The 27,104-nt window shown below is 50.2% G+C and overlaps 1 protein-coding gene across 8 annotated transcripts in view; it reads right to left on the reverse strand.

Annotated features, from left to right (window-relative positions):
* MBNL2 (muscleblind like splicing regulator 2) overlaps positions 1–23,702 on the reverse strand; it is a 152,657-nt gene extending 128,955 nt beyond the window's left edge. For 3 of the 8 annotated variants that reach the window (XM_028527069.1, XM_028527068.1, XM_028527066.1), the window contains exon 1: positions 23,450–23,677. The gene's annotated coding sequence lies outside the window, so the exon portion shown is untranslated. Of the gene's footprint in view, positions 1–23,449 lie in introns of all 8 variants that reach the window. The other 5 variants (XM_028527071.2, XM_028527072.2, XM_028527073.2 and 2 more) reach the window with 5 other exon arrangements.
* Positions 23,703–27,104: the final 3,402 nt, after the last annotated feature.

Below are 27,104 nucleotides of genomic sequence, written 5' to 3' on the forward strand. Positions count from 1 at the left end.
TAGTGGAGAGAAATAAGCACTTGTTCACTTTCTTTCGAAAACTGCTACACGAAGGGCGACACCTCAAATGAAAACAAAAGATCAAAATTCCACTTCCGAGGGCTTCTTCCAGTGGCCTGGTCCCCCGTGCTGACCCTGACCTCGAGTTCAGGAGAGAGGAGCGTGGCAGGGTCATTTTGTTCCTCGGTCTGAGGAAAGTAAAAATGCATTTTCCACAGCGACATCTAGTAAACTCAGCTTCCTTCCTTGGGGGTGTTAAGTGCCCCGCGAGAGTTCAGGGACTCCTGCCGGGGCTGAATTTTGGAGACACCTCAAAAGTGCGTGTCCAGCATCACGGGCACGGCTGTCACCTTCCAGTCCGTGCCAGAGACGGCTGAGAAGAATCTCAAGTTCGCAACGCTTCAGAAAGTCCTGTGCCGAGGACAGCAAGTGGATGTCACTGAGGCCCCCTCTGCTCACCTCACCCGTCCAGGGCAGGCGTGACTATCGGACCCCGGGGTGCTGTCCCTGTGCATGTAGACTCGGCACTCAAAACTTTCTCCAAACAAGCTCACAGGCAGGCAGCCACCACCGGCCCAATCTGAGTCCCTTCTGAATTGAACCTGCCCCGCCCCCAGGCTAAAGGTCACCTTTGAACTGCTTATGAGAAAAGGGGGCCGAAGGGGCACGCTTGCTAAATAAATTACCAGTCTTAACCTATTTCTCCAGGGAATATTTACCCTACTTAGGAGACCCAACTTCTCAGGCGTTTCATCCCCATTCATTTAGACATAAATACCTGTAATACTCCTCATAAATCATTCTTATCTCTTCATTAATAAGAACTTCTTAAGAGCCATTATGAGATAAAACACTCTTGGCCGGTTTAAATTGCTGTATGTCGTTATAATGAATAAAAGTGTACATCTTTATGAATCGTCTATGAATCAGGAGCCTCAGTGATTAGACGGGAATGAAGTTTCATTATGTCCCAATTTCCCTTTTTATAGTCGAGGCTACCTGTAAGTCTACCCCAGCACAAACCCGAGGTGTCTTCCACCCAGATAAGCCTCTGTTTTTACGGGCGGTGTAAAGACGTGCCCAGAACTGATTTCTTCACAACAAGCACGGCGGAACAAACGTCCGATTCTTTGGCCGGGGTGCATGGGCGGAAAAACAAACAGGCCATTATATTTGTGGCGAAGAATGAGATTGCAAAGTCAATGACGAACAAGGCGCACTATCAGCTGGTCCACACTGGAAAACAGGAGCACAAAAGCCCTGTGAACACATGAAAAAGCCAGCGTGGCGTGGTCCGAGGTGACCTTCAGGGGCTGGGGCCTCGTCCTGAGTGTAAGTTGACTTGTCTCTGTGTGTTCCCTTATTTTTCTCACCAGACGATGTGCCCCCCCACCCCCATCGCTGTCCCGGATCCTGATGTAGTTACCAGTATTATTGGCACTGGCCCTCCCTTAGTTGGTTGCTTTAAAAATGACAGAATGTGTTGTTTATTCAGGACAGCTGAAAAAAAAAAGGTCCTGATGTTTGGAATATAAGGGACTTAAATTCAGTGCAAATATCCTCCCTTTGTGAGGGGGGTTTTCCTGGGGGCAAGTGGTAATATTTGAAATAATCTAAACATGACCGGAAGATCACATTGGAGTTTTACAAGCACTGCGATGACCTAATACTGGAAATTAGCCTTTAAACTGCAAGGAATTTTGAAACCGCCATTATCCAGTGTCATGTGAGATGAATTGTTTTTGCATTTCGTCATGTTTAGCCAGTGGGGAGGGCCAGATCCTGTCCACGCTGTGGCCTGACAAGAAAGGTGCAGTTCTTTCTCTTGTTTTTTTCTTTTTCTTTTTTTTTTTTTTTGACGCTGTAGGAAACAGAGGTGTAGGGAGGACCCGCAGGAGTCTGCAGAAGAGGTTGGCGCTACCCTTTCGCCCGCAGCTGCAGAGGCCTTGCAACCAAACCCGACCTGTGCCGGGGGAGGGGCGGGGGGGTGACAACCTCCCTGAATAGCCAGTCGTGGCCGCTCTGAATAAAACAGTCACGTTTCCTTGCATCCACATTATGCTGTTTGCTGGCAGACTAACTCTTGATTCATGTGTTTTCTCCCTTCAAGGGGAGGGAAGAAAGAAGGAGAACAGTCTATCTAACCGCCCATTAGTTTTAGTTTATAGATGAGATGATAAGCCTCAACAGCCACTAATTAGAAGGAGTGGGCTCATTAGAGGGGAGTGTGACACCCTTCGCTTCTTTCTTTCCTTGCTGTCATTTGGGGCATCCTCCAAGGCCCAGTTCAAATGTCCCTTCTTAGAAAGTCATTGCCAATCCTGCCCCCTACTCGCACTGCCCCAGAGAGCCACTGTCACCCTCCCTGACCCCCATGTCCTCCTGTACTTCAGTCCTTTGTCCTTGAAATGACCTCGTTGCTGTTGCGTCTGGCTAGAACACCAGCCGGCTGAGCCCAGGTGTGGCGATGACCCCCCTTTCTAGCCCGGCCCCCAGAGCAGCACCTGGCTGGAAAATCCCTCTACCCAAGCTGCGGTGGAACTTGATGTGTTGTTCAAGGAGTGCTGTCTCGTGATCAACTTTCTCTCCTCTGTCTCCCGTCCTCGCCTGCCACTGGCGAATGCTGGGGGAGGGTGGAGGAGGGGGCCCTGGGGCTGTAACACTCTGACCTTGTGCCAGACCTCTGGGAGCCAGGCTGAGGCAGACAGGAGCACATCCCCCCAGTGGGAGGTGGGGGGGGCAGAGGTGGGGGCGGGAGCCCAGCCTGGGCTGTGAGCATGCAGCCTTCCTTAGTCTTCCTTCATTTTCCCTCCACCAGCACCACTTTCAGAGGGTGACGTCAGTGGAAAATGACTCCATAATACACACCACTTACAGTAAGTAGCATCCCCACAGATCAAGCTTAACTGCACTCAAACTGTCAATCAAGTCGCACAAAGGAGAAAAGGAATAGCAAGTTCGGCTTGCTCCCTGCTTCTCGAACAACTCTCAGGTGCCCCCACCCGTCCCTCCCGGGGGGCTCCAGGGGCCAGGGAAATCCCTGTTTCTTGTGTTTGCTGGAATGAAAGTTTCTCTTCCAGACCTTCTAAAATCGCCGGGGACTGGGAACACCATGCACGTTTCCTTGTTTCCCCGGGGGGCCCAGGACAAGCACAGGGCTGTACCTTGCACGATCAAAAGCTTGTGTTCAGGACTACATTTTGGAGAGAAGATGGCAGGTAGCGAGGCTGCCGATGGTGCTGGACACTACTGCTGTCTAGGGGATCAAGGGTCCTTATGCCAAGAAGCGCTCTCAGGGGCTGGCAAGGACCCTACAGAGAGGTGGCCCTGCCAAGAGGTGGCCCTGCGGCCCAAAGGCTGCCTGTTGCATGAGCTTTGCCCATACAACAACCAAAGTATCTAAACCCAGCACCTGCTCCCCAGTTTTTCTTAGATCCAAACACTCCGATGCACAAGGAAGAACGCAAGGCATTGCCTTTCATTGCCAAGGGCACGTGTTGCAGCCCAAGTATCTGGAAGTCTAGGAATGTGGGTGGTTTCACCCAAATCCTCCCAGTTGCATTGCAGCCAAACCGGCATTGAGGAAGACACCTCCTCCGGGTTACGGACACACAGACCCAGCCTTTCCTTGCAGCTTCAGGAGGCACTGGAAGGGTCCCGAAGCAGGCCGCTTCCTTCCTCTGGAACCCCATGTGTGCACACAATAAGGGCTCATTTCCTCCAATTGGCTTTTGTTTAACTGGTTTCCTTTGATAGGGGCTGCCTTCCGCTCCCATGTGCAACTGTCTAAATCCAGGCATCCTTCTGCACTTGGAATTCACTCCGCTGGAGTCGGGCCCAACTGGCCCAACTCCGGGGGCCTCCCCATCCCCTCCTGCCTTAGATTAAGCGTTAAGTGTCTGGGGTTCCTAAACCACAAAGGGTCAGTGTCAGCGTTCTTCATGGGCTTTTGCGGGGTGCACCCGTATCCATGTGTGGCGGGGGTGGGGGAGAGAAAGAGAGATGTGTATGCACCTGTGCATATTATGCACCTCAGTGCAATTGCTGGCCGCCAGACAACTGTTTTTGCTGCCTTTAAATAGCATCAATGTACTAGGCACACAGTTGGATTTTAATCAGTGCTCTCCGAAGGCAGGGAACGAAGCTTTTGAAAGTGGTTCACTGTGGATTGGAAGATTTACAAATGCACTTTGATTTGGAAACATTTGGAAGTCTGTCTCAACTACGAGTTGACCCTAAGACTTCTCCATCCCAGGGTATCATAAAATTCTCTTTCCGCTCTCTCTATTTTTGATTTCCCCTCCCCTGCCACTTTTCCGTGTTTCCTTCTCCCCGGGAGCTGATCAAACGGGCTCTGCACCACACTCCTTTCCTCCGGCTCGTGTGTGACCCACATCTCGTGACCTGGGGCACCGGCAAGCGCCTAACTTGTGAAACCATCTCTGCTGCTGACGGGCGCTCAGTGGGGAAAAAAGGACAAAAGGACACAGGACACCGAGACTTCCAACACAGGCAACTGGGTCACTCCAGCCAGGAAGGAAGGAGCACGTCGTCGCAGGAAACACCTTGGAGCAATCCTTGCTTATTTGTTCTCTAAGCCACAAAGGGCCGTGCTTTCTCCAGGGAGCAGAGGGCCAGGATGGGCTGGCAGATGTCAGGGTGTTTTTGGCCCCAGAGGAAATGCACGCATTCATTCATTCATCCGTTCATTCACTCATTCCTAGAAGTTGAAGCTCAGAAGTTTGGTCCCCGTGTGAGCCAGTTACCATATGCTTGAATGACCTAAAAACGGCCCGAGTGGGGCCAGAGTCAATTCCATCTGTGCCAGAGCAGCTCAAGCCACGGCGGAGCTGGGTCAAGTGCGCCATCCTCACACACGCACCGTGTGAGGCTTCCCAAATGCTGCCCAGGCTCCTGTTTTCCAAAGCAACGGTCAGCCTCTAGTCTGGGGCAACATGCTACAGTGTTCTGTGTAATCCTGACCAAAGGTAAGTACTCCCAAGAGGCTGACATGGACATTATTTTGTAGACTATAAAATCTTTTTGTTTTGTTGCAAGAACAGTCACGTTGTTTTTTTTTTGTGAGCAATAACAAAACTTTAAGAAACTGCAGCAATCGTCGTGTTGAAGTCCATACTCTTTCTAGAATTGTTTAGAGGGTCCGTAGCATTAATTTGCGATTATCCGCCAGGAAACCCATGTTCACCCAGACAAATACATCCAAATATTATGTGTTGAGTGTTTATTCTGTGCAGCATAGAGAGTTTTCTTTACATAGGGGGTCTCGTGTAATCCTAACCATCAGCCAGAGAAGTGGGTATTAACACCTTCACTTTAGAGACAAGCACACTGAGATTCACACAATTTTAAGATTTGCCTGAACTTGCACATCCACACGTGGCAGAAGCGGAATTTGAATGCAGGGTCTGAAATGTCTGCAACCCTCTGCCAGGAGGCCTGCTCCTCGTTTGCACTCCGCTCACGCCGTGCTTCTGCAATAAATGTAGATTCCTGGGTACCTGCCCCAGACACCCCAACTCAGAATCTCAGGGGCTGGGGCCTGAGAAGTTGTCATTTGCCTTTTTAACAATTTTCCCAAGAGTTTGTGCCGCTGACAAAAGTTGCGTTTGGAGGAATGAGTAAGGGCTTTTGACATGGGTCTGGGGAAAAAGAACCACAACTTCTTTCTTCTCCTGGGGCTGGAAGTTGAGTGGGGGACTGAATGTAATACAGAAATATGACCTTGTCCCAGTGGCTATAAAAGCTCATTCTGGCCTTGACCGTGGGCAGGCTTGGTGGTGGTGGTTTTTTTTTTTTTTCACTTAGTTTTCAAGTGGCCCTCAAAGGCAAATAAATAGGTCAATCCATTTTGTGAGATGTGCTGTACATTTTGTGCAGCCGCACACAGCCAGAAGTCTCTGTCCTGCGTGCAATTAAGTAACTCAAGCTCATTTTAAGTTGGAGCCTTCCAGATCCCTCCCTGGCTTCTGCATTTTGCCCTTCGTCTCTCTCGGCCCCTCCCCTTTGTCAGCCACGCTTCTTCTCTGCAGGTCACATGACCACAAGAGCCATGGCGGGAGGGGCAGGGGCGTAGCTGGCCTGTCCTCAGTACTGAAGTACAATGTTGTAGGCTTGTGTGCAGTCTCTGGGAGCGGGGTGCATTCTCCCTTCAGCTGTAATAGAAACTTCTGGGTGTATTTGGGTGGGCGGTGGACTATGGATTTTTTGTAAGTATGACTCATGGCTAATGATCATCTATAGAGATGCCTGTTTGAATAAGACATTTCAATCATCTGATTGCATTTCACAGACAATTACTGAGCACCTACTACGTACCAGACACTGGCTCAAGTATAAAGCACATGGGGACAAGGGCAGTGAGGAGACTCACAGTATCCCACCTGTGACACCTCTGCTGGCGGATGTTGTTATGTAGGAGAGGCTACTAGGCACGTGAAGTATGTTTTTGCTGAGCCCCGTGAGGTTAAGGAGAAAACTAGGGGAAATGAGAAAGTAACAGGAGAACAACAAACACCATTGGCGAAGCGTCTTGGAAGGAAGCGGCAGTCCTTGTACTTTGGTAAAGCAGGGATGACACAATGCTCATCTTTACTCAAGAGTGGGGCACTGATGCAGTGTACTGGCCGCCTCCCTCTGCTGTTACTTTGAATAAAACAGGATCCGATTCAAGACAAAGTCTTGAAGAAGCATTTAAATACCCACTTACACCTTCTTCAGATTTTTCTAATGTTTCTCACTTTTCCTGTTACAGTGGCATCAGTGCTATTTTTCTATGAAGTTTCGAAAACCATTTCGCCCTGGTCATCTCAGCCCACCCACCCCCCATGCAACCTCCTCAGGCTTGACGCTGTCCTCAGTGCGGCCAGGCCAGCCCAGCCCGCTGCCCCTCAAACCTGCACCCCCTTATCTCAGCCCTGCTTCCTCTCTGCTCGCTCTCCTTGGATCGCTCTGCATATTCCACACCCCCTAAATGTTTTCCCGCCCCACTCTCCTGGCACTTCGCCATTCCACTCCCCTGCCACTGTTCTCCAAAAGTGTCTCCCAGAGGTCAGGGGATGTCCACGGGTCAGGGGACATCCATGGGTCACGGTACCAGGCTTGATCCTCCCCTTCACTGAGCTCTCTTTACTGAGAATCTGGCTTTACTTCCCTTTCTCACCTGGCTCTCGGAAACCCTAAAAGAGGTGTCCAACCTGCAGCCCATGGGCCACATGCGTCCCAGGGTGGCTGTGAATGTGACCCAATACAAAATCGTAGATTTACTTAAAACATTTTGAGATCTTTTTTGTCGTCATGTGTCGCAATGTATCTAATGTGTGGCCCAAGACAACTCTTCTTCTCCCACTGTGGCCCAGAGATGCCCAAATCCCTGCGCCTCATCCATGCCCATATGCTGTCACTGACCAGTATCATTTCTAGGAAACAGTGAATAGCATGAGCCCTTCTCACAGATCCAAAGGCATTGGGAGATGTGCCGAGGCCCACATACCTGTCCCCAGGAACACCTGCCCTCTCCGATGGGCCTTTCCTTGTCATGGGTTTGCTATGTCAGCACAGGTGGGCGTGGGGAGCCCCCCTGCCGCCAGGGTCAGATTCCTCAAGGCGGCGCCATCAACTGCCTTCTAGATCACTTACTTCCTGCGCTGTCTCAACGCCGTTGTGACCTCACACACCACTCCACCGTGGGCGGACCCAAGTGCACATCTCGCTGTACACTCGACGGAATTCTAGACCTACAGCTCTGTGAAGACACACCAGCCTCACTCCAAACCTATCACGGCCACGGCCAACCTCATGGCCTTCTCCCATCCTCCTGTGTGTTTCTGTACCTAAGTTCACAGTCCCCAGGTGGTCTTCAATTCCCTCCCTGTCCCTCGGCTTCAACAGTCCTGCCCACACCCATAACTAGTTAGTTGCTCCTGCATTGTCACGTCACCTTCGGCTGGGTTCTCACTGCCACTACTCCGGCTCAACGCACCCACGACTTCCTGGGTGCCTGCATTTCTCGTCTCCCTAAAGCAGCGTCTCACCCCATCAATCACTCAGTCACCCACATCTGGTGGCACTCGGCTGCTCTGGAATCAAGTTGTAAGTCTATAGTTTGGCCTCCACCGTTGAGTCTACACCAAACATTTTGGTGGTGCTCCCACGAGTATTCCCTAGGCTCTGCCCCACACACCAGACAAAACGGCATAGGTGCATTGCCACCTTATTCTTCCTTCAGGGGCCATCTCAGAGGCTGCCTCCTCCAGGAAGCCTTCCTTGCCTCACCCAGACAGCAGTAATCTACTGTCAGGGTGCCTAACAACTCTCTTGTGGCATGCATTACCTTCACCATGGTGATTTGTTTATACTAAATATCTATGTGTTATACTAAAGCATAAATCCCATGAGAGGAAAGGAAATAAGGAAAATTTAAGGCATACTAAGGAATGACCTTTCACAAGGTATTCCTTTTTTTCTGCACAATTTTCTGTCACCAAGAAAACTTCACTCGGCAGAACACACTTGCCCTGGCAGGGCAGGGAAAGGCTAACAACGATTAATGATCCCTTCCCAACGACACGGGGGCTTTCACTGTGTGGGGGGCACTTCCGGTACGTTGTTTCTCCAAGTCAGCACAGAAGTCCTTAGACACACCATCTAGACTTGCACCAGCCAGGCGTTCAAAGTCCCAGGTGATCTGGTAACTTCGGTTCTTCCTAGCGAGGGGAGTCCGGGCTTCAAACCCGTGTTGATGACCTGCCAGCTTTGGACCCTTGTCATCCTCCACCACCCTTATGTGTTTTTGAGACCTGCACCCCCTTGACCTAAACTCTGCCGTGAACCTCGGGTTGCGGAGCAAGAAGGGGCAAAAGGCATCACCATCTGCAGCCCCCAGACGGTCCCTTCCTTCCACCAGTCTTGATTGCCGAACAGGATTAGAAAAACACGAAACAAAACCAACCTAAACCCTTTCATCGGAACTCTCCTGTGGTTATAAGACATAAAAACGTGGAGAGTAACGGAGATGCTTTGTACGCCATCCACAAGCAGCATCGTTATCATCACCATCATCATCATCATCATCATCAGTTAGCAGCCATGATTTCCTCTCTTCTCAAGTTTGAATGGGAAGCACGGACTTCCCACTGGCCCAGGAGCAGGATGTCGTGGTGTGTCATTGTTCTCTGCCTCGCGGGCCGGGAGCCCAGGAGTCAGGAGAGAAACAGACCGGGGTCGGGGGGGGGGGGGGGGGGGGGGGGGGGGAGGCGCGGGGGAGCACCGAGGAAGGACACAGCAGAAACTCTCAAGCAGGTTTCCCTTTCTCGGCCTGTAGACCGTGCTGGGGAGCCAGCCACTGGGGACAAACTTCATTCCAGGCGGAAGAGCAAACGTATCCTAAGTGTCCGCGTCCCTGGAGTTTCACAGTGTGGATTCATCTGTGTGACCCACCCCCAGGCTGAGAAATAACCTATTATCAGGCCCCCAGGAACCCCCCCGGGGGCTCTGTGTCAGCGCTAACCCTCCCCTCTCCAGAGGGTGAGCCCTCCCTCCTAACCAGCCCCCACTGTGAACTAGCTGGCGACCCTGGAAACCTGCCCTTGGACTGTCTCTGGCCAGGGAAAGCATGTGTTCTTCTAGAAGCCTCTTCTGGCAGCAATCGCCATTCCAGAGCGGGGGGGTGGGGGGAAGAGTGTGTGTGAGGAGTCATTTTGTGTGTAGGAGAAAAGTGTTTCTAATTTCCAATCCTGAAAGTGTGCGGGGAAGGAGGAAGATGGGAAGGAGGGAAATAAGTCAGTAAGCCGGGCCTGGATCTGCTTCCCCCATTAGGCGCTGGACGGGGGCCAGCGACGTGCCGTTTTGGGGAGGGAAGCGGGCCGAGCTGCCTTCTCTACCTGCCTCTGGCTTGGCCAGAGCGGGCCGCCGCCCCCGCCCGAGCCTCCGACCACGTGGACCGGGCGGTGGTGGTTATTTCACGGCCCAGGGTGCGCGAGAAGCCCGGCATTGTGTCGAACATATGGTTTTGATTTTTTCGTTTTCTGTTTCCAAGTGCAGAGCAAGACAGAGAGTGTCACGAGCTAACTCCGGGGCTTGCTGGGCGCTGCCAGACTGTAACTGGAGACCCACTCCCAGGCCGCGGCCCCTCCACCCCCCCAGCCTTGGCAGCTTCGGGGGCCCCGGGGGTGCGGCAGAGGGGCACAGGCTAAGACGCCACTGAGCTGATGGCTCTGAGAAAGCGCACACACGGGCCTTCTCCATGCTTCTCTGTGACTTTCTGTGCTAGTCACCAAGCTGGAAGGAAGAGATCAGAACGTGAAATCCGAACTCGCAGATGCGGGACAGTGACCTCCACACACAACCTGGGTCTGCATGAGGGGACGAACGTGACCTCTGTTGTTACCCCAGGTGTTTTCCACGCCAGTGCTCTCCAACTTCCCGTCTTAGGTTAGTGACCCCCAGGGCACCCCCAAATAATCGCTCCTGCCTGTTCCTTTTCCTGATCAATCATTGAGTGCCGTCCAAGATCTGCGGCATCAAATTTTACCCCGAGCATTAAAAAAAGAAAAAAATGACACTTCCTAGCGGCTAGCTAGAAAATGTGTAGTTTTAATTAGAAAGGCAAATTTTCCGCATGTCAAGGAATGTTGGTGGGGGCTTATGGGACGTTAGCAAAACTACTAGCCCAGGGAGGAAGAGGCAGAGTTGGTAATCCAGTCGGGGCCTGGGCATCTTGAGGTTAAATATCAACCTGGGAGTTTTCCTAAGAAAACCCGGAGGGCTGGTCTCAGGTCAAGTCTGCAAGCCTTTGGACAGGGTTGCTCTGGCTTTCTCAAGAGGAAACTCTGGCCAGCTCGGCAGGAAATGGTTCCCCGGCCCTTCCTCACCCTCCCTTTGTTTGCTCGGGGTGTCCCTGAGTGGGCCCAGGGGGGGCTGAGGGCGCAAATCCTCTCCGGCTTCTCCCTGTCGGACGAAGGAGGGCAGGTTAGCGCAGCCTGCTGCTGACGGGAGCTGGGATTAATGAGTTCCTCCGGTGACCTTGGCAGACACTGATGGCGGAGCGTGTCTCTAAGCTGCTGAGGACGGTGCTGAGAGCCACGGGGAAACTCCTCAGGATGCAGGGCAGCCCCTCGAATGGCACTGTTTTGTTGAGCCCCAAACCCAAACCAAACCAACACAAACCGAAAATGTGTAATTAACTTCTAAACACTGTCTTAGTGGGCCATTCAGGTGGTGTGAAGCTCATCTGTTTGTCTCTCACTTATCTACCTGCCTATCTCTCTGTATCTATCTGTACCTCTATGTAAGCTAATCTATATTTATAGCTACCTGTGTGTATATAGAGATCTAAATGTCCACCTTTATTTGTATAAATGAATACTAACCTATATCTACAATCATCTAGACCTAAATCTACAGCCGTGTGCATCTACGTCGCTATACATTAACGTATAGCTATAGCTTTCTCTGTGTGTGCGTGTGTTTGTGTATGTCTAGCGATCATCCTATGGGCAGTTTTCCAAGTCAGTGCCCAGAATCTAGCCAAAGGCGTGCAGAGGTGCCCAGAGCCTCCCGTTGGGAGTCAAGGCAACTCTGAAGCATTCCGCACAGCTGGGGAAGAGGTCTGTCCCCCCACCTCGCCTCCACCCATCAGCCTCCCCCTACCCGTCCCCACTGTGCTCAGGTCCAAACAGAGCTGAAGGAGAAGGAAGTGACTCCCCCTTTTCTCCCATACAGCTAGTTCAAGGTTCAAGTACAATAGTGATGGGGGTCAAGAAGCTGACAAAACTGCCAAAAAAAAACAAAACTCAGAGTGTCTTAGGTTGCATAATACAAGCATTACATCCTGAATAGGGAAGGTGCCAATGGCCCCCATCAGAGGAGGCCTGATTGCTACCGTCAGGCAGGTGAGCGGTTTACCTGCCGGGGAGGCATTTGACTTGCTAAGAGTCAGTCCACAAGCCTGAATGAGGGCTGAGGAGGGAGGGTCACGGGGAGTCACATTTCATTGCCACCCAAGGACGAATTTTATAACAAAAGGGGGTGGCGATAAGTGTTCTGGGTCACGCGTGTCCGGCCAGCAGAGGTGGCCGAGCGGCAGTTAGACACTGCTTGCCGAGGCTACGGTAGAGGGTGGCCGTGGCTTGTGCTGGAGGAGCCCTCCGACTCCTTCCAACTTGGGGCTCCCTTCTGATTTTCCTCCGATGTTTGTGGTTGCTGTTGGTTGGTGGATGTCGCAAAGGAGGGGCGGTCAGACCCTTGTGTCCCGTGAGAAGTTCCTTGGCTGGCTCTGCTGTGTCTCCTCACAGCTCAGCACCCTGCGGGTACCTGAGCACCCAAGGCAACAGAGAAGCGATGGGAGTGGCAAGTCGCGGGGAAGGAAAGGGTTAAAAGGGTCTCAGCTCTCTGCAGGTCCCGGCAACCCCAGAGGCGGTGAGCCCTTTTGATCCTGCCTCTTAATTGCAGCCTAGTTGCATCAGGGAACTTTAAAGGAAAGAAATGGAGAAACTCTAGAGATAGGGTTTGTTTTGTTTCCTGAGGGGATGCTCTTTGTGGTGGCTGCCAGGAAGCCTGATACTTCAGGTTCAAATGATGGGCTTTCCTAAGGGGGCAAAGGAATAATCCCTTCCATCAGCTCACAGGCAGGTGTGGCTGGAACCCCAGGAACACCAGGTATCTCTGTGCGTGCGCCCTTCGGTAGGGATGCCAGGTACAGCCTCAGCAGAGAGAACAGAACCTGGGAACCGAGACCCTGGCTTAGCTCAGGAGCCGCGGGGCAAGAGGAAGGGAGGCTGCAGGGAGAGGGTACAGCAGACGCAGGTCGGAGAGCGAGCCCAGGCCCTCGGTACCATCAGCAGCGGACTGGTGACTGGCCAGGTGGGGAGACCGGCCCCCAGCCCCGCACCTGCAGGGGGAGGCCGATGGAGGAGACGGAGGGATTTCTAAGAATTCTCACAGAGGGCGGCAAAGCCCCAACACCGCAGACACCTCCCTCTCCGACAGGACCCCCGCTGACAATGAGTTTCTGCAGATGTCACCTGTCTCAGGTCTCCAGACCGTGCTGTCAACATCGAGTCTTTCGGCTCCTTCCAATGCATGCAACGGGGACCTGAGAGTCAGGAACGGGCCCACGGGCCGTGGAGGCCACGGCGCTCCAGCCGTCCCTGGCGCTTCCCCAAGTGCCTCTGTGAGGAGGAGCTCCCTGCCTACACTGAGCTGGTGCCCGCGCTGTACGCCAGGCCCCACTCGCTCGTGTTCTGTTTACCTGTTCAGTGGGTTCTGCCCACGGTGCATGCGAAAGCAGGAGGGGGTTCTCCAAAGCCAATGCCTTTCTTGTGGCAGCCCCCGAGTCAGCGCGATTGGAACAGGTCTGCACGTCTGGAGACCCCCCCACTGGGGTTTCACCCCTTGCGCCGGCGCTCCTTCCTGTGCAGTCTTGGCACGCAACTCAGCCTCCCCGGACTTTATTTTCTTGGTAAAAAGGTTTCACTCTGCTGATGTATATAAAGCTCTCAGCAGAGGGCTTGGCATCTAGTAGCCACTCAATAAACCCAATAAGCACTTGTTCCCTTTCATTCCTGAGAGGTTGCTGGTCAATTAAAAATGCGTAAAAATACCAGCCATCTGTGGGCGGGCTCTGTGGGCGTCTGGGCGGGGAAGGCTTCCTCTCAATCAGTGTAGCGAGGTGGCGGGCTCTCGGGCCTCACCTGGGATGTGGAGAAAAGGGCAGCACTCGGGGGCGGGAAGACAGACGGACACAAACCAAGATGGAAGACACACTAATGGCTTCTCTCACGTGGCAAGGTGTTAAAAGTAGCGTTTTTATACAAGGGCCATTTTAATTTGCATACATTTCCTCCATACTCTTCACGTTCTTTGGAAGGAAGGAGGGGAGGAGGGCGTTATCTACGTCTTGAGGAAACGTGAGTTTGTCCGAGTTCCCCAAACTGAGGCCTTGAGGGTGTGGCTGCAACAGGCACGTCAGACTTGCAGGCTCCAGTTCTGATCGCCGTCTCCAGAAAACAGTCAGAGGCTGATTTTGAACGCATGTATTTCTTTTTAAAAAACATATCTCCAAAACAGACTCACAAACAGACACACTAGCCGCCTCTGGAGGCAGGAAGCCAACCTCCAGAGGAGCTGATGGGAATCTGCGTCCACAGAAGAGACAGCCGTGGCAGGCTGGGGACACGCCCACGGACCGGCTGTCTGCGGCCACCGGCTGCCAGACCTGCTCCAGTCCCTCCCTCCCTCTGCGCCCCGGACCACAGCCGCCCCGGTGCCAGGCTCCTGGGGTGAGCGACCTCAGGCTTATTTAGCTCTGCTCCCGGCCTAAGCAGCTACTGCGCCGAGGAAGGAGGTAGGTGGGCCCTGGCCTTCAGCCGTGCAGAGCACTCCTGGAACACCGGCGCAGACCTGGTGGGCTGCGGCCATCTGTTGCATCTACACATGCGCGCTGCTGCCCTCTGCGTTTGCATGTTCTGCAGCCCCGTGGGCTAGCCACGCCTTCACCCTCTGGGAGCACGTTCGAAGGCTCTGCCCCGCTCCAGATCTACTGAATCGGGATCCACACTTTTTAATTAGATCCCCACCTGACTGGCTAGGCACATGAGGGTGACCAGTGCTGCTCGGTCCGGCCGCTGGAGGGATCTGGCAGGAGGGCACTAACCATTTGCATACTTTGGGAACCTTCTCGGTTTTTTTTTTTTTTGGAATAGCCCTTATGGCTGGGCTCAACTGAGACTAGATCCAGGAATAAACGAGCGCTCGGGTGTGTGAGAACAGGATGGCCAGTATCCAGCCACATCTCCAGTTGCTCCGGAGTCCCTGCCCTAACCCACACTCAAAAATCTATATTTTGAAATATAGCTGCAGGAATCTTGATAACTATGGTTTTTATAGCTTTCTCTTTTTTTAATGTATTGATTTTGGAGAGGAAGAGAGAGAGAGAGTGAGAGAGAGTGAGAGCCTTGATTTGTTGTTCCACTTATTTGTGCATTTATTGGTTGGTACTTGTATGTACCCTGACCAGGGATTGAACCCACGACCTTGGCTTATTGGGACAATGCTCTAAATAACTGAGCCACCTGGCCAGGGCCTAGCTATTGTCTTCAAATGTTCTCTTTTGGTTATTAGTGGAGATTTATTATTTAAAAAGTCAACTATACAGCCCTGGGCAGTGTGGCTTGGTTGGTTGGAGCGTCGTCCCATATACCCAAAGGTCTCGGGTTTGCTTACTGGTCAGGGCACATGCCTAGGTTGTAGGTTGGGTCCTTGATCAGGGCTTGTGCGAGAGGCAACCGATCAATGTTTCTCTCCCACATAGACATTTTTCCCTGCTTCTCTCTTCCTCCCTTCCCTCCCCCTCTAAAATCAATAGGCATGTCCTCGGGCGAGGATAGATAGGTAGATAGATAGATAAATAAATAAGTAAATAAGCAGTCAACTATAAATAAGAAAGATACGGCTACCAAGTTCTTATCCATCCAACATTCTGTGCCTCTAGACAATATATGGCGCTTAACAGCCTCGGCTGCTCACCTGCAGGCTGAGAGTTTTGCTCCTGCGTGGGGGTCTGCTTTCCTGATTCCTCGCTAGCTCCTCTTCTCTTCGGGGTCCCAGCCGTCCTCCCCGAGGCTCCCCCTTAGACACCTGCCTGTCTCCATTTATGCTCCCTCTGAACGGGAAGTAGTGTGCGCATCCACAGCTTTAACACACGCGTGGGCAGCCTGGTGCCCAGGCTGTTCCCTGTCCCCACACTGTCCCATGTCTACGGGACGCCCCGCTTGGATGAGCCCATTGTTAGCGAAGAACACCATGACCAAAACTCAGGACTCACCTTCTCCCTCCTTCCCCTGGCCCCGTTCCCACTGACGGGTCTCCTTTCCCATCGCCCCCCGTTTTTGTTAGGGTCCCATCTTTGTTTCTCCTGCTAGAAACAGTGTCGCTTTGACTCTCCTGAGCTCTCATTGGCTTCTATTATTTTTCCTTCGAGGCGATTGGCCCTTCTTCCCTACCCTCATGTGGCCATTCTAATCCACTCCTTCCCATCACGTGCCTGTAATATTTCCAAAGTGTAACAGCCAGCAGCCTCTCTCGTTAAAAACTTTCTAACCTCTAACCTGATCTTACAAGTCTTATCTCTCTCCTCCGGAGGCAGTAGTTGGGATGTTGCAGGTGATGGGTCCCAACTCCTCCGCACGCTTTCCTGATCTTCCGCCTTCTGGCCTCCCCCACTCTGTCCAACCCTATTTCCCGCTGCTGCCCGGCATCTGACCCCTGTTCTCCAAAGTCACCTTCCACACTGGCCCCCACATCACATCGAGCTGCTGCTCCTGCTTGAGATGAACTTCATTTCTCGAATGTTGACTGCTGTGCTCGCCACTCGTTTTTGATCCTATGCCCTTCTGACAAAAATCACTTCTGGGCAGGTACAGCCATTATCAGGCTATTTACTTATTTATAAATGTTATTCTTGCATAACAATACTAATATGTTACATACGGCGTCAAACATACAAGACAATTGACGTTTAAAAAGGATGAGCTAAATAATATATAAGATGTAAGTTCAACTATTTCGTTTCCTTACACAGAGGATGATGACCTTGCCTTCGGCTTGGGGTGTAGATGGCCCATTGCAGAAACACTGATCACTACACAAATAGACCCATTCAGAAGGACAGGAAGTATCTCTTCCTCCGCGGAGCCTTATCTGCTACTCCATCCAGCCCAGATCTCTACTTTCCTGAGCCCCCAGAGCATGTAAAATGACAAGTAGTAAGCCGTTGACACAATATATGTTTCACTGATACTCTTTAGTTGATTAATTGAGGCTTGTATCGAAGATGCCAGAAATGTATAGATTTTAAAGATGATCCAATATCTTAATTAAAAACATGACCGTCTGCCCCCAAATTGCTGGGGCTGGGCTCCCCTCCACACTGCAGCACTCACTGCCAGAAAACCCCGCGTCAGACTGCAGTGCAATTTGACTTCAAAGCAGTTTTGAGGGCCAGCTTTTCCACTTTTTTGGCGAGTGACATTTTTAACACATTGTTTAACCTCGCTAAAATTCCGTCTTTATTTAATTTATAAACCTGGGGCAAACAAAGAGGGTTTTTGGGGACCATGAAAAAGACGACAAACATAAAAACTGAAATGATATAGGACGTAAGACAATCTGTTCTCATGACCCCCAGCATTTCTGTATTATAATGTAAACAGCATGAAGCACCTCTGAGAGTTCCAAAGCAATCGACCTCCTCACCCCCTCCTTCGGCTTTTATTTCTTCCTGCAAGTGAATTATTTTTGTTTCCTCCATTTTACTGGCTCAGCTGATGACAGAGTGTCATCTCTCTGTCGAACTCAAATGTAAAATTGGGCCTGAGTTTACACCCTGGCTCTGCCAAGTATCAGCTGTGAGATCAGGGCTGGGTTCTAGAACCTTCCAGAATTCTCTTTTCCCATTGGCCGGTATTAACTGTGTGGGGATAACCTTAACTCCATTGGGTTCTTCGAAGGTTCATATGACATGAGCTATGTGTGTGTGAGGCACCTAGTTTATAACACATGCCACTCAGATGTTCATTTCCCCGGGTACCCTCACCACTTCAGCAGGCTCAGGAGAACTTAGAGGGACAGGGACCTCTAATCAGCAAATAGAATACTTCGCATTTTAGTTCCACTGTGGCCTTTGATTTTTCCAAACCTGCAGGCCATTTACAACCACTAAGGAATTTTATATTCTGGAAGCACGTCCCTGCCATTCACAGTGTAGCCCGCCTTGCTCCTGTGTGGCTGGGTTGGGGTGAGAAGCCAGCATAGGTTTTGTCTCCTGGTGTCTGCTCAGCAGTCAGAGCTGAGAGAGCAAAGCCAACCAACCTCTCTTCTTGCTCTGCCTCGGCGTCTAGGCTGCCCACTACACTAGTTATAAATGGACGTGTTGTCCGAGAAAGCAATCACGTAGGTTGACGTTTCAGTCCCCCATCAGGCAGCGTACAGCAGGCAACCGATCCACGTTTCTCTCTCATATTGATGTCTCCCTCTCCCTCTCCCTCTCTCTCAGATCAATAAAACACATCCTCAGGTAAGGATTAAAGACATAGAAAGCACTTGGAGACAGGAGATAGTGACACGCGTACATATACCAGGGACATCTGTAAATGTTTCATGTTCAAGTGTAAAGTCCATTCATTAGTGGGGGAGAAAAAAGGGATGAAAGTTTTAAAAGCCGGTGTATAACTCCTCCCCTCCAGGAGCTAGCGCAGGGAGGCTGGAGTGCACTGATTCCCAGCTCCTGTTTGTTTGTTTTTGTGTGTGTTGTTTTTCAGCCTCCGTCTGAACTGTTAATTGAGATAATGTCTGTGAAAGCCGGGTTGTAAAGAGTAAGGAACTATACATATGTTAATTATCCTTCTGAGGACACTTGTGTGGCGACCTATTCTTATCTTGTTTGTAAGTGTCTCGTTCCCCAGGGACTGTGGATTGTGAACTGCTTAGGACCAGGGGCCTGGGGCATTTCCCTTGTTCCCTGCCATCCTCCCTTGGTCGACCCCCAAAGCTCGTCTACAGCAGCCAGTTTGCCCAAAATGCTCAAAAACCTTAGACGCTGCCCAGCTGTCTGCCAAGAGCCAGAGCTGAAAAGAATCCCTTAAGTGACACCCTTCGCCTCCCCCCAACAGCCCCCAGCTCTCCCCAAACCAGCTCCCTTCCCTTGCAACTGGCCCGCCCCCAGAAAATACGCACTAATGTGGGTGTTAGGATGAACAAAACAAAGCAAAAATTTTGGGTTTAAAGAGGCACATAGATGTTGACAAGTAGCTCTGCTTTTAAGAAAATAAAGAGGGCGGGGGGAGGGGGAGTTGAATCCTCCAGAGACGGGAGTCAGGTTTTCTCGCTGGGAGGGGGAGGTGAGCTCATCCTATCAGAGGCACCCCGAGGCTCCAAAGTGCGGGAGAGGGTCTAGGATGCCCTTTTGCTGGCTGGGTGGTTAAGGCTTTTTACACCAGGTGCCCACACTTCTCAGTTGACTACTCTGGGGCTGAATCTCGGCGTGCTGAGACCGGGTGATTGTTCTCAGCAGCCTCCTATTTTGGATTTTGTGGGGGGCACATCCTTCTCCCACGTTTATTGCTCACCTGACGTCTTTATACGCTATTTAAACAGCATCTATGCTGAGAAATATAATGGAGGTGAAGAAAGTCTATGTAGGCATTTAAAACTCAAAGTTCCTTCTGCTCTCCCCCAAACACCAAAACTGTCTCAAGCCTACAATTACTGCCTGATAGTTATCAACACTAAATCAACATTAGTCAGGAAAGTTATTATTAAAGTCTTTGACACTTACAGTTTTTCATCATTTCTTTCTGCCCTTTATTTTGCACGCACACAGAGTCGGGTATTGGGTGATTGACTTGTTCTAACCAAACAGCAAAAGCCAGACAACCCGAGAGGTGTTTAATAAACACTTGTTGACAGATGGGTGGAATACACCGACCTAGGGTTTCCCAGACAATGCATCCTTTGTCAGCGTGCACCAAGGTAAATCAGTGGATCCACCTCTGTTACCAAGAGCTTCTGCTATGTTGAGGAAAGCAGGACAGCTGAAAACTCGTCCATCAACTCTGGGACTCAGGTGCACAAGAGAAACCTTAGGACCTGGCCTTTCACACGTATTTTCATTTTCACTCTCGGCCTCTCGGCTGTGGAGGTGCGACTAGCCTCAGCCAAACCACGCTGAGCATTAGGGGGCCCAGGCCTGGGGCAGACCGGCCCTGCCACCGCCGTGGTGCCACCTACGGACTCCTTACTGCGAAGATCCGTCCCCATAGCTGCCGTGAACAGTTTGTACACATTGAAAAACAAACACACGCCGAAAAACAACTGGGCTGAGTAAAGAGCAGGAAAACAGTGTGGTGATGAGTCCCCAAAGCCCATCTAAGTCTTCCTGCCTCATCCTTCACAGAGAAAACACAGCATGAGAGACCAAGGTTTTTGTTCCCCCCCACCCCAGCCCCTCCAGCAGCAAACAGCTAGGCCCATCAGGTTCAGGGGACCATTCCAGAAACAATACTTTTCCTTCTCTTTGCAGCCACTTCTTCACTTTCCTTGCTGAGCCTTCAGGTTGGCCCTCACGTACATTTGGGGAAACGAGCTAGGTGACCTTTCATTCTGTCCTGCCCCACCCCTGGCGTTCCATGTTCACACCTGGCCTGACTCTGGACCTACAGCTCTCCCCCGGCTTTGCTACTTGCTGTGGCTGATGGCTTATACCTGCCTACCTCCCATAATGCCCTTCGCCCCCACCGCCCGCCTGCATTTTAGAGTTGCCAGGTGTCTCTGTCTGACCAGAGAGTAGTAGCTGGTTCTGACCCTGACCGCTCCCAGGGGTACTTGTGTCCCCGGAGATCTCAAAGGGCCGCAAACCACGTTTTCAGCAACTCACGTACCCAGCGGTTGGGCTGACCTTTTCATTAATCAGAATCCTTTACCCCTCGCAATGTTACAAACTCACTTCCGTGTCCATAATATGTTTTGTCATTTTGGAAAACGTAAACAAATCAGTACGCCTTCCTTCCCATCTCCTGTTGTTACCGGCAGCAAAGGGCAGGGAGAAAAGGAGAGGAAAGGCATGCGAGATTGAGCCTAGTCATTCTCTCACAAGGGATTTTCCTAAGCTCAGTATCCAAATCCTCTTCCCCCAATTCTTGCCTGGCGTCTCGAGTACCTGATCTTGAATTTCTGTGGCGCTCCCCGAGCGCGGGACTGGCCGGGAGCCATGTGATATTGATTTGTTTTCACCATAGCAACAGCAAATTACAACAACTAGCAGAGAGAAGGCAGGCTGGTAACCAGGAAAGCTGCATAACCGGTATATTTTGCAAGCGCATTTCTCTCCTTTCCTCTTATTTTTCTCTCTTCTTCACTCCTACTTTCACAGATTGAATGCACAAGTCAAAGCAAAAACAACAGCACAGAATGCTGTCTGGGGCGCTCCAGGGCCCACGTCGGAAACGGTCTGGTTTGCAGAGCTTCTGCTGTGTTACGTTAGATGGATGGAGAAAATGCAAACGGCAAAGCTCTGGTTTCCTTGGAAATTGTATCTGTTGATCTAAGGATAAATATCCCTAGAAAACTGACATGAACACCAAATAGAGGGAAGGGTTTTGTATATACGACTATGTGTTTTAATACCCCGAGACTTGGGCCAACAGCTTCATTAATACGAGGTTTTATCCCTTTGTACTTTAAATAGCTCATTGTGCCAAGAGACAAACAACTTTTTTTTTTTTTTGGTACAAAGTCAAGGCCTCTCAGAATGAGAGGCCAAGTCTAGAATTATGAGGCCAAGTGTAGCAAGTATTATTCAATTCTGTTCAGAGACAGAACAACAGAGGGGCACGGACGTGGTCAGGGCTGCGAGAGCAGTGCGGGAGGGGAGGCAACCTAGGGCCCGGACTGCCGGCAACTCTAGCCTGGGCTCATGGCAGTGCACCCTCAGAGGCTCTCCGTCACCAGCGAGCCTTCCCCCGAGTCTCCGGCCCAGCCTGACACCTGTGACCCGGGATTACCGGCCTGCGGTAGTAGACTGCCCTGCTTTCGGCCCCTTCTGCCCTAGGACGTGGTGGTCTTTACATAAAAGCGGCTGTTGCCACCATCACAGCAAGCCCCAAGCTTAGTGGCAGAACCTGGCTCCTACATGGTGGCCCCGGGGAGGAGTGGGAATGGGGCCACGGGGACCGTCCACCCAGGTGGCAGTGCTGGGCTGCACCGAGGGGGAGCTGGGCAGTGCCCCACTCCCCACCGCCTTCGGCCAGTGCAGCCAGAACCCTGCAGAGAGCCTGCTCTGACCTGCCCGAGACCAGGCAGGTAGGGGGAGATGTCCTATTTCTGCGGGAGACGGGGCTGAGGGTTTGGAAAGGACGGGCTGAAATATGAAGACATAACTCAAGCCCTGCCAAGTGAGAGTTAGAGTGTTCCTGGCCAGGACATAAAGAAATGCTCTCCACGAGCCGGAATAAAAGAACACACAGCAGAAATAGTTGGGAGATGACGTCAGAAGTTCTGGGCTAGTGTCCTGCACTTCTCCTTGAAAGTAAAAACAGTGGGTCTAGAAGAATCTACGTGGCATCGTTCGTATTTGAACGAGTGCTTCTACTCTCTCTCACAAAACAGGCAGCATAACCGAAGCAACTTCATCTTATTGGAAGGTTATAAGACTGTCCTCCTTTTTTTTTTTTGGTTATTTTATTATCTCCCCAAATGCATATCCTACTCAGTCGAGCTATCTTTCCAGTTAACCTTTGTCTTTTAAAAGGGTAGTCGTGTTTCTCGAAGACCACTCATGGCCGTGGTGGGTAGGCGAGTCAGATTTTTTTTTCTTCGCTTCAATGCTTGCTAACTATTCTAAAAATGTTACACATTTATTGTAAACACATGCTTCCGAGGCCTAACAAAAAAAGCACAGTTTCCTCATGCCTGGCAGAGATTTTTAAACGGAGAAAGGGCAGAAAGAATTCTTTAGCAAATATATCCTTCCCTCCTCTCGGGCCAGAGTGTATTATAAATAAATCTTCTCCATCATTTCTCGGGGCTGCTTCTCAGCCAGAAAGTTGATATGGCTTCAGCATAGCAAAAACACAGCTTTAAAAGCTCGCCTGCCCTCATTAAATTATTCTGCTGGCTGTGTGTTCTCATTAAAAATGCATAAAGACCAGATAATTGCAGTAAGCATTATTAACCCAGCTTTACTTTTGAATATAATGGTTCCACTTTTAAGCTGGAAACAAAGGCTCAGACACGCCAGGAAAAGAAATGTAAACATTGAACTACAGTATCGAAAACTTGTCAGAAAGCTACCTCCTGCTAGCTTGTTAAAAATGTGCTTTTGAAACTCAACCAAAGCCACGGCATGATAGGGTTAGGTAGGTCCCTAATTCCTAATACAGAAATACATTCGGGCACAAACATTCAATCGGCGATTATTTACCATGAAGTTTTTTTTTTCTTCATTACAAGTCTGTTTTCACATAATAGGATCCACGTAAACTTTATTTATTCAGGAGCTAACTGTGGCAGTATGAACACTTTTCCTACCACAACAACAAAATAATAAGAATGCCCCCCAAGAACTCAATGTGTCTTTGTGGAATAATAAATGGATCTAGTCTTTGAATAAAAACTCGTCGGATGCCGCACTCCCAAACAGGCGGCATAGATTCGAGCAAGCTTTGCCATCTCTTTTGCTCAAATCCAAATGTTACGTAAAACTCCAGGATCCCCTGCAAGTATTACATTTGAATCAGTGGCATCCAGTTCCCCCGGCTTCCCCAAGCAACACACACGGAATGCAGCATACTGCAGTAAACTCCTTAAACATTCAAAAAAGAAGAAGAAGGAGAAGGAGAAGAAGAAGGGGTGGGTGTGGGGGGGGTGCTTCTCCTACCTTGTTTAGCTCTGCCTCTCCTTCCCTTTTACAGTCATCCCAGGAACATCTGGCAGAATCAAGCGGCCCAGGCGTCTCCCCTGCATCGTGAGGAAGAAATTTCCATGTAAATAGTTCTCGTTCCCTGCTTATTGTACTCTGCGAGAGCCGCCTGCCTTGGCTGGAAAATTTTGCCTTCAGATGATGAAGCAAAGACAGTCTAAACTCTGTTGCTGTAAGCTGCAGCCCTCCCTTCCGACAAATCCCTCCCAGCCGCGGGCAGCCAATCCGCAGCCAGTTCGTCAGCCCTGCTCGTCTGAAACTGGCCCTCATAGGATGACTGACACAGCAACACAGCACTTGCAGTGTGTGAAAACAGTGCATCCATACTGATGAAAGAGGAATTTCCCTCTCAGAAGAAAGCAATCACAGCACCAAGGCAGAGTGGCACATAATTGGCAGAGCAGAGAGAGGGGTAGCTGGAGAAAACACCCCTGAAGACGGCCAGCCCAAAGCGTGTGGCTGCTCTGGGAATACTTTCGAAAAGGCAAAACTCTGCAGATTCCAGAGAAATCCAGGTGGTGCACACCACCGACAAAAGCCTCTGTTTTTGGAAGGGGAGACAACTCCACATCGGCCGTGAAAATGCATACCTTACAGAAAAACATCGACATGTGATTTCCATTAGTGAGCAGGAGTGTGTGAGCCCGAGTGCGTGTTCAAAGTCAAAACACACTTACACCCCGCACACACAGTTTTCCTGTGTAACAGCTCTTACTGTGGTGGCCGATTACTCTAGCCCATGTATCTTTCATCTAAGTTTGCAGACCGCTGGCGACTTCGAATAGGTGATTCTGAACAATGCAATTGATACCTGTACACCACCCTTTTGTGTTCTTGGGGGGCTCTCTGGGACGATCAGGTGAGCCTCAGCCTAACCCTGAGGTACCCTCGGTATCATCTGGCAGGCACCGAGCACTGGCCCACATTGGCATTAATGAAGCAGCGATTGTGGGAAGGTGTTTACCGCTGACCACACACGGCATGTGATCCAAGGGGCACCCGCAGGTGCCACTCCACAAAGAACATTCTAGAAGTGCTGAAGTTCCCTGAGATAAAGCAGGGAAGAGGAAAGATTAGTAAGGGTTATTTTTTTTTCCGCGTCAACTGTACTCATGCTTTAGGGGGAAAAAACCATATGGCATTTGGAAAGTATAAAAAGCCTACATTTTCCTTCCACGAAACACAGCATTTTGAATTAAAAAAAAAAATTGTGTCATGATTACATGACTAGACCAAGACGAGAACAAAGCCTCGTTTATCGGAAAGTTTGAATCTAATGCACTATTGTTTATAAGCAACTGTTCGGTGTGTCTGTAACTAAGTCGTAGCTGGGGGGTGGAATGCAAAGGTTTCTTTTGATTTTGCCAGTTCTAGCTTAACAACACAATGTTTCCTATGATTTTCAGCTATTTCCCCAATAGAGTACCGTGCTTCACTCCACTTGAATCTTATACTCTTTATTATCCCAATGTAAACCCGTCATATATCATATCTTGCAAGCTTCCCCCCACAAATGTAAATGATCTCTCTGATCCGCCATGACACTGCACGTCAGTGAACAGTCACAGCTTTGTCCCCGAGCTCCCTGATTCTGACTCTGACACCAGCATTCTCTTCATTTTACTCCTAAAATTGTCATCGTCTTTAACTCATTCTATTATGTAGTTCCATCCAGTGAAAGCGAGTTTCATTGAGTTTTCCTCCTCGCTGGTCCGGAGTGCTCACCTATTCCCTGCATAATAAAACGCTCATGACTTGGCGTCTGGGACTCCAGCCTCCCCACGTTCAAGCTCCCCTGCCGCCAGACAGGTTTTCCTGTCATGTAGAGTCATGTTCCTTCCGTGCTCAAATTCTTCTCTTTATACAATCTAAATTACAGACTTTCAAGGTCCTTCCTAATCTGGCCCCTCCCGTTCTACTCAGCTTCTTTGACACTCCGTTCCTCAGTGGACTCTCTGATGGAGTCACGAATACGTCTCCAGGCTCCCATTCTTCCAGTCCATCCCGGGCCAGACTCCGAAGAGCTTCTCTTAACAGAATATTAGCCAGCCTTTAGATCTCAGCACGCCTCCCCTTTCTTCTGGTATGGCTTTCCTGCTGGCACTGTCTTCCCTGAGGTTCTTCTCCTTCGGAAGCGTTCTGGGCTGCTCATTTCACCAGACTCTTGTAGCCTGAATGATGATCTTCCTATCTCCAAAGGTCAAGTTTGTGTAGTATATTAAGATAATATATGTAAAGCATCTATGCAGTGGCTGGCCATGATAAATGATCACTAAGCGATGGCCATTGTTCATTGCATTTAGCCAAATGCCATGCACAAACTTGCTGATTTCGTGATTCCTATTCTCAAAGAATTGGTATCACAGCCATCTAATTGCACAAGCCCAAAACTTGGCAGTCATCCTTGACCCTTCCCCTGAAACCACCATAGGGAATCCATTATCAAAGCCTGTCCAAGTTAGCACCTAAATATTTAAAAATGTTTTACTTTGCTCCAATTCTACCAGTGCAGCTTTGTCTAAGCTACTGGAGTCTTTCTTCCACCATGACCCCTGAAATAGCTTCCTCATTGGTCTCCTGTATGTATCCCTGACCCCTTCAATGCCTTTTCTATATGTCAATCAGAGTAAATGTTCAAAAGTAGAATTCCGATTATTCCGCAGTCCTTTGCTTAAAACCTTTGTTATGCACTGAATTTTGTCTCTGAAAATTCATATGTCCAAGCCACTGAGCCCCGGACCTGATGATATTTGGGGATGGGAACTTTGGGACATAATTAGGTCATGAGGGTGGGGCCCCCTGAGGGGATTAGTGCCCTTATAAGAAAAGCCATCAGGTAGTGAAATGTTTCTTTCTCTTTTAATCAAGTGAGGACACAGCGAGAAGGCAGGCATCTACAAGCCAGGAAGAGAGCTTTCGCCAGAACCCAGCCCTGGTAGCCTGCTGATTGCAGACTTTTAGCCTCCAGAACTGTGAGCAAATAGATTTCTCCTGTTGAAGACGTTGGCATTTCATTAAGACAGCTTGACTGAGTAAGCTAACCTTTAAACATGTTTGGGTTGCTCTTCTAGGAAAGAGATAAAAGTTTTCAATATGGCCTTCGAGGTTGCTGTGCTACCCAGCCCCTGCCTACCTTGGTAGCTTCATCAGAGGCCATTTCTTTGGGGGACTCTTCCCTGACCCCCAAGACAAATTCAAGAGAAAACCTGTTGTTTCTTCTCACAGCCCTTTGTGCTGTGGAGCAGTGTTTCTCAAATGTAATGTGCGTGCAAGTCTCGCAGGGATCTTGTTAAAATGCATGTTCTCTCTCAGTAGTCCTTGGGTGGATACGGAGATTCTGCTTCGCTAACAAGCTCCCAGGTGATGCTGCCACTGCTGGTCTGTGGACTACTCTTTGGCAGCAAGTTTTTGTAAATGTTGTTTACTTTATAGCCCTTTTTACTAGGTATAACCATTCATTCCTTTGGTTAGTTACTTAAGATCTATCTTCTCAACCAGATTGTCAGCGTCAGAAGTCACTGTTCTCTCTCCAGGGTTTAAACTGGCATGTACCTGGCTGTATGTACATGAGAGGAGATGCTCATTAAGAAATGTGTGCTGAATTAATGAATTG

The sequence above is a fragment of the Phyllostomus discolor genome, chromosome 11 (assembly GCF_004126475.2).
Source record: "Phyllostomus discolor isolate MPI-MPIP mPhyDis1 chromosome 11, mPhyDis1.pri.v3, whole genome shotgun sequence".
Lineage (NCBI taxonomy): Eukaryota > Metazoa > Chordata > Mammalia > Chiroptera > Phyllostomidae > Phyllostomus > Phyllostomus discolor.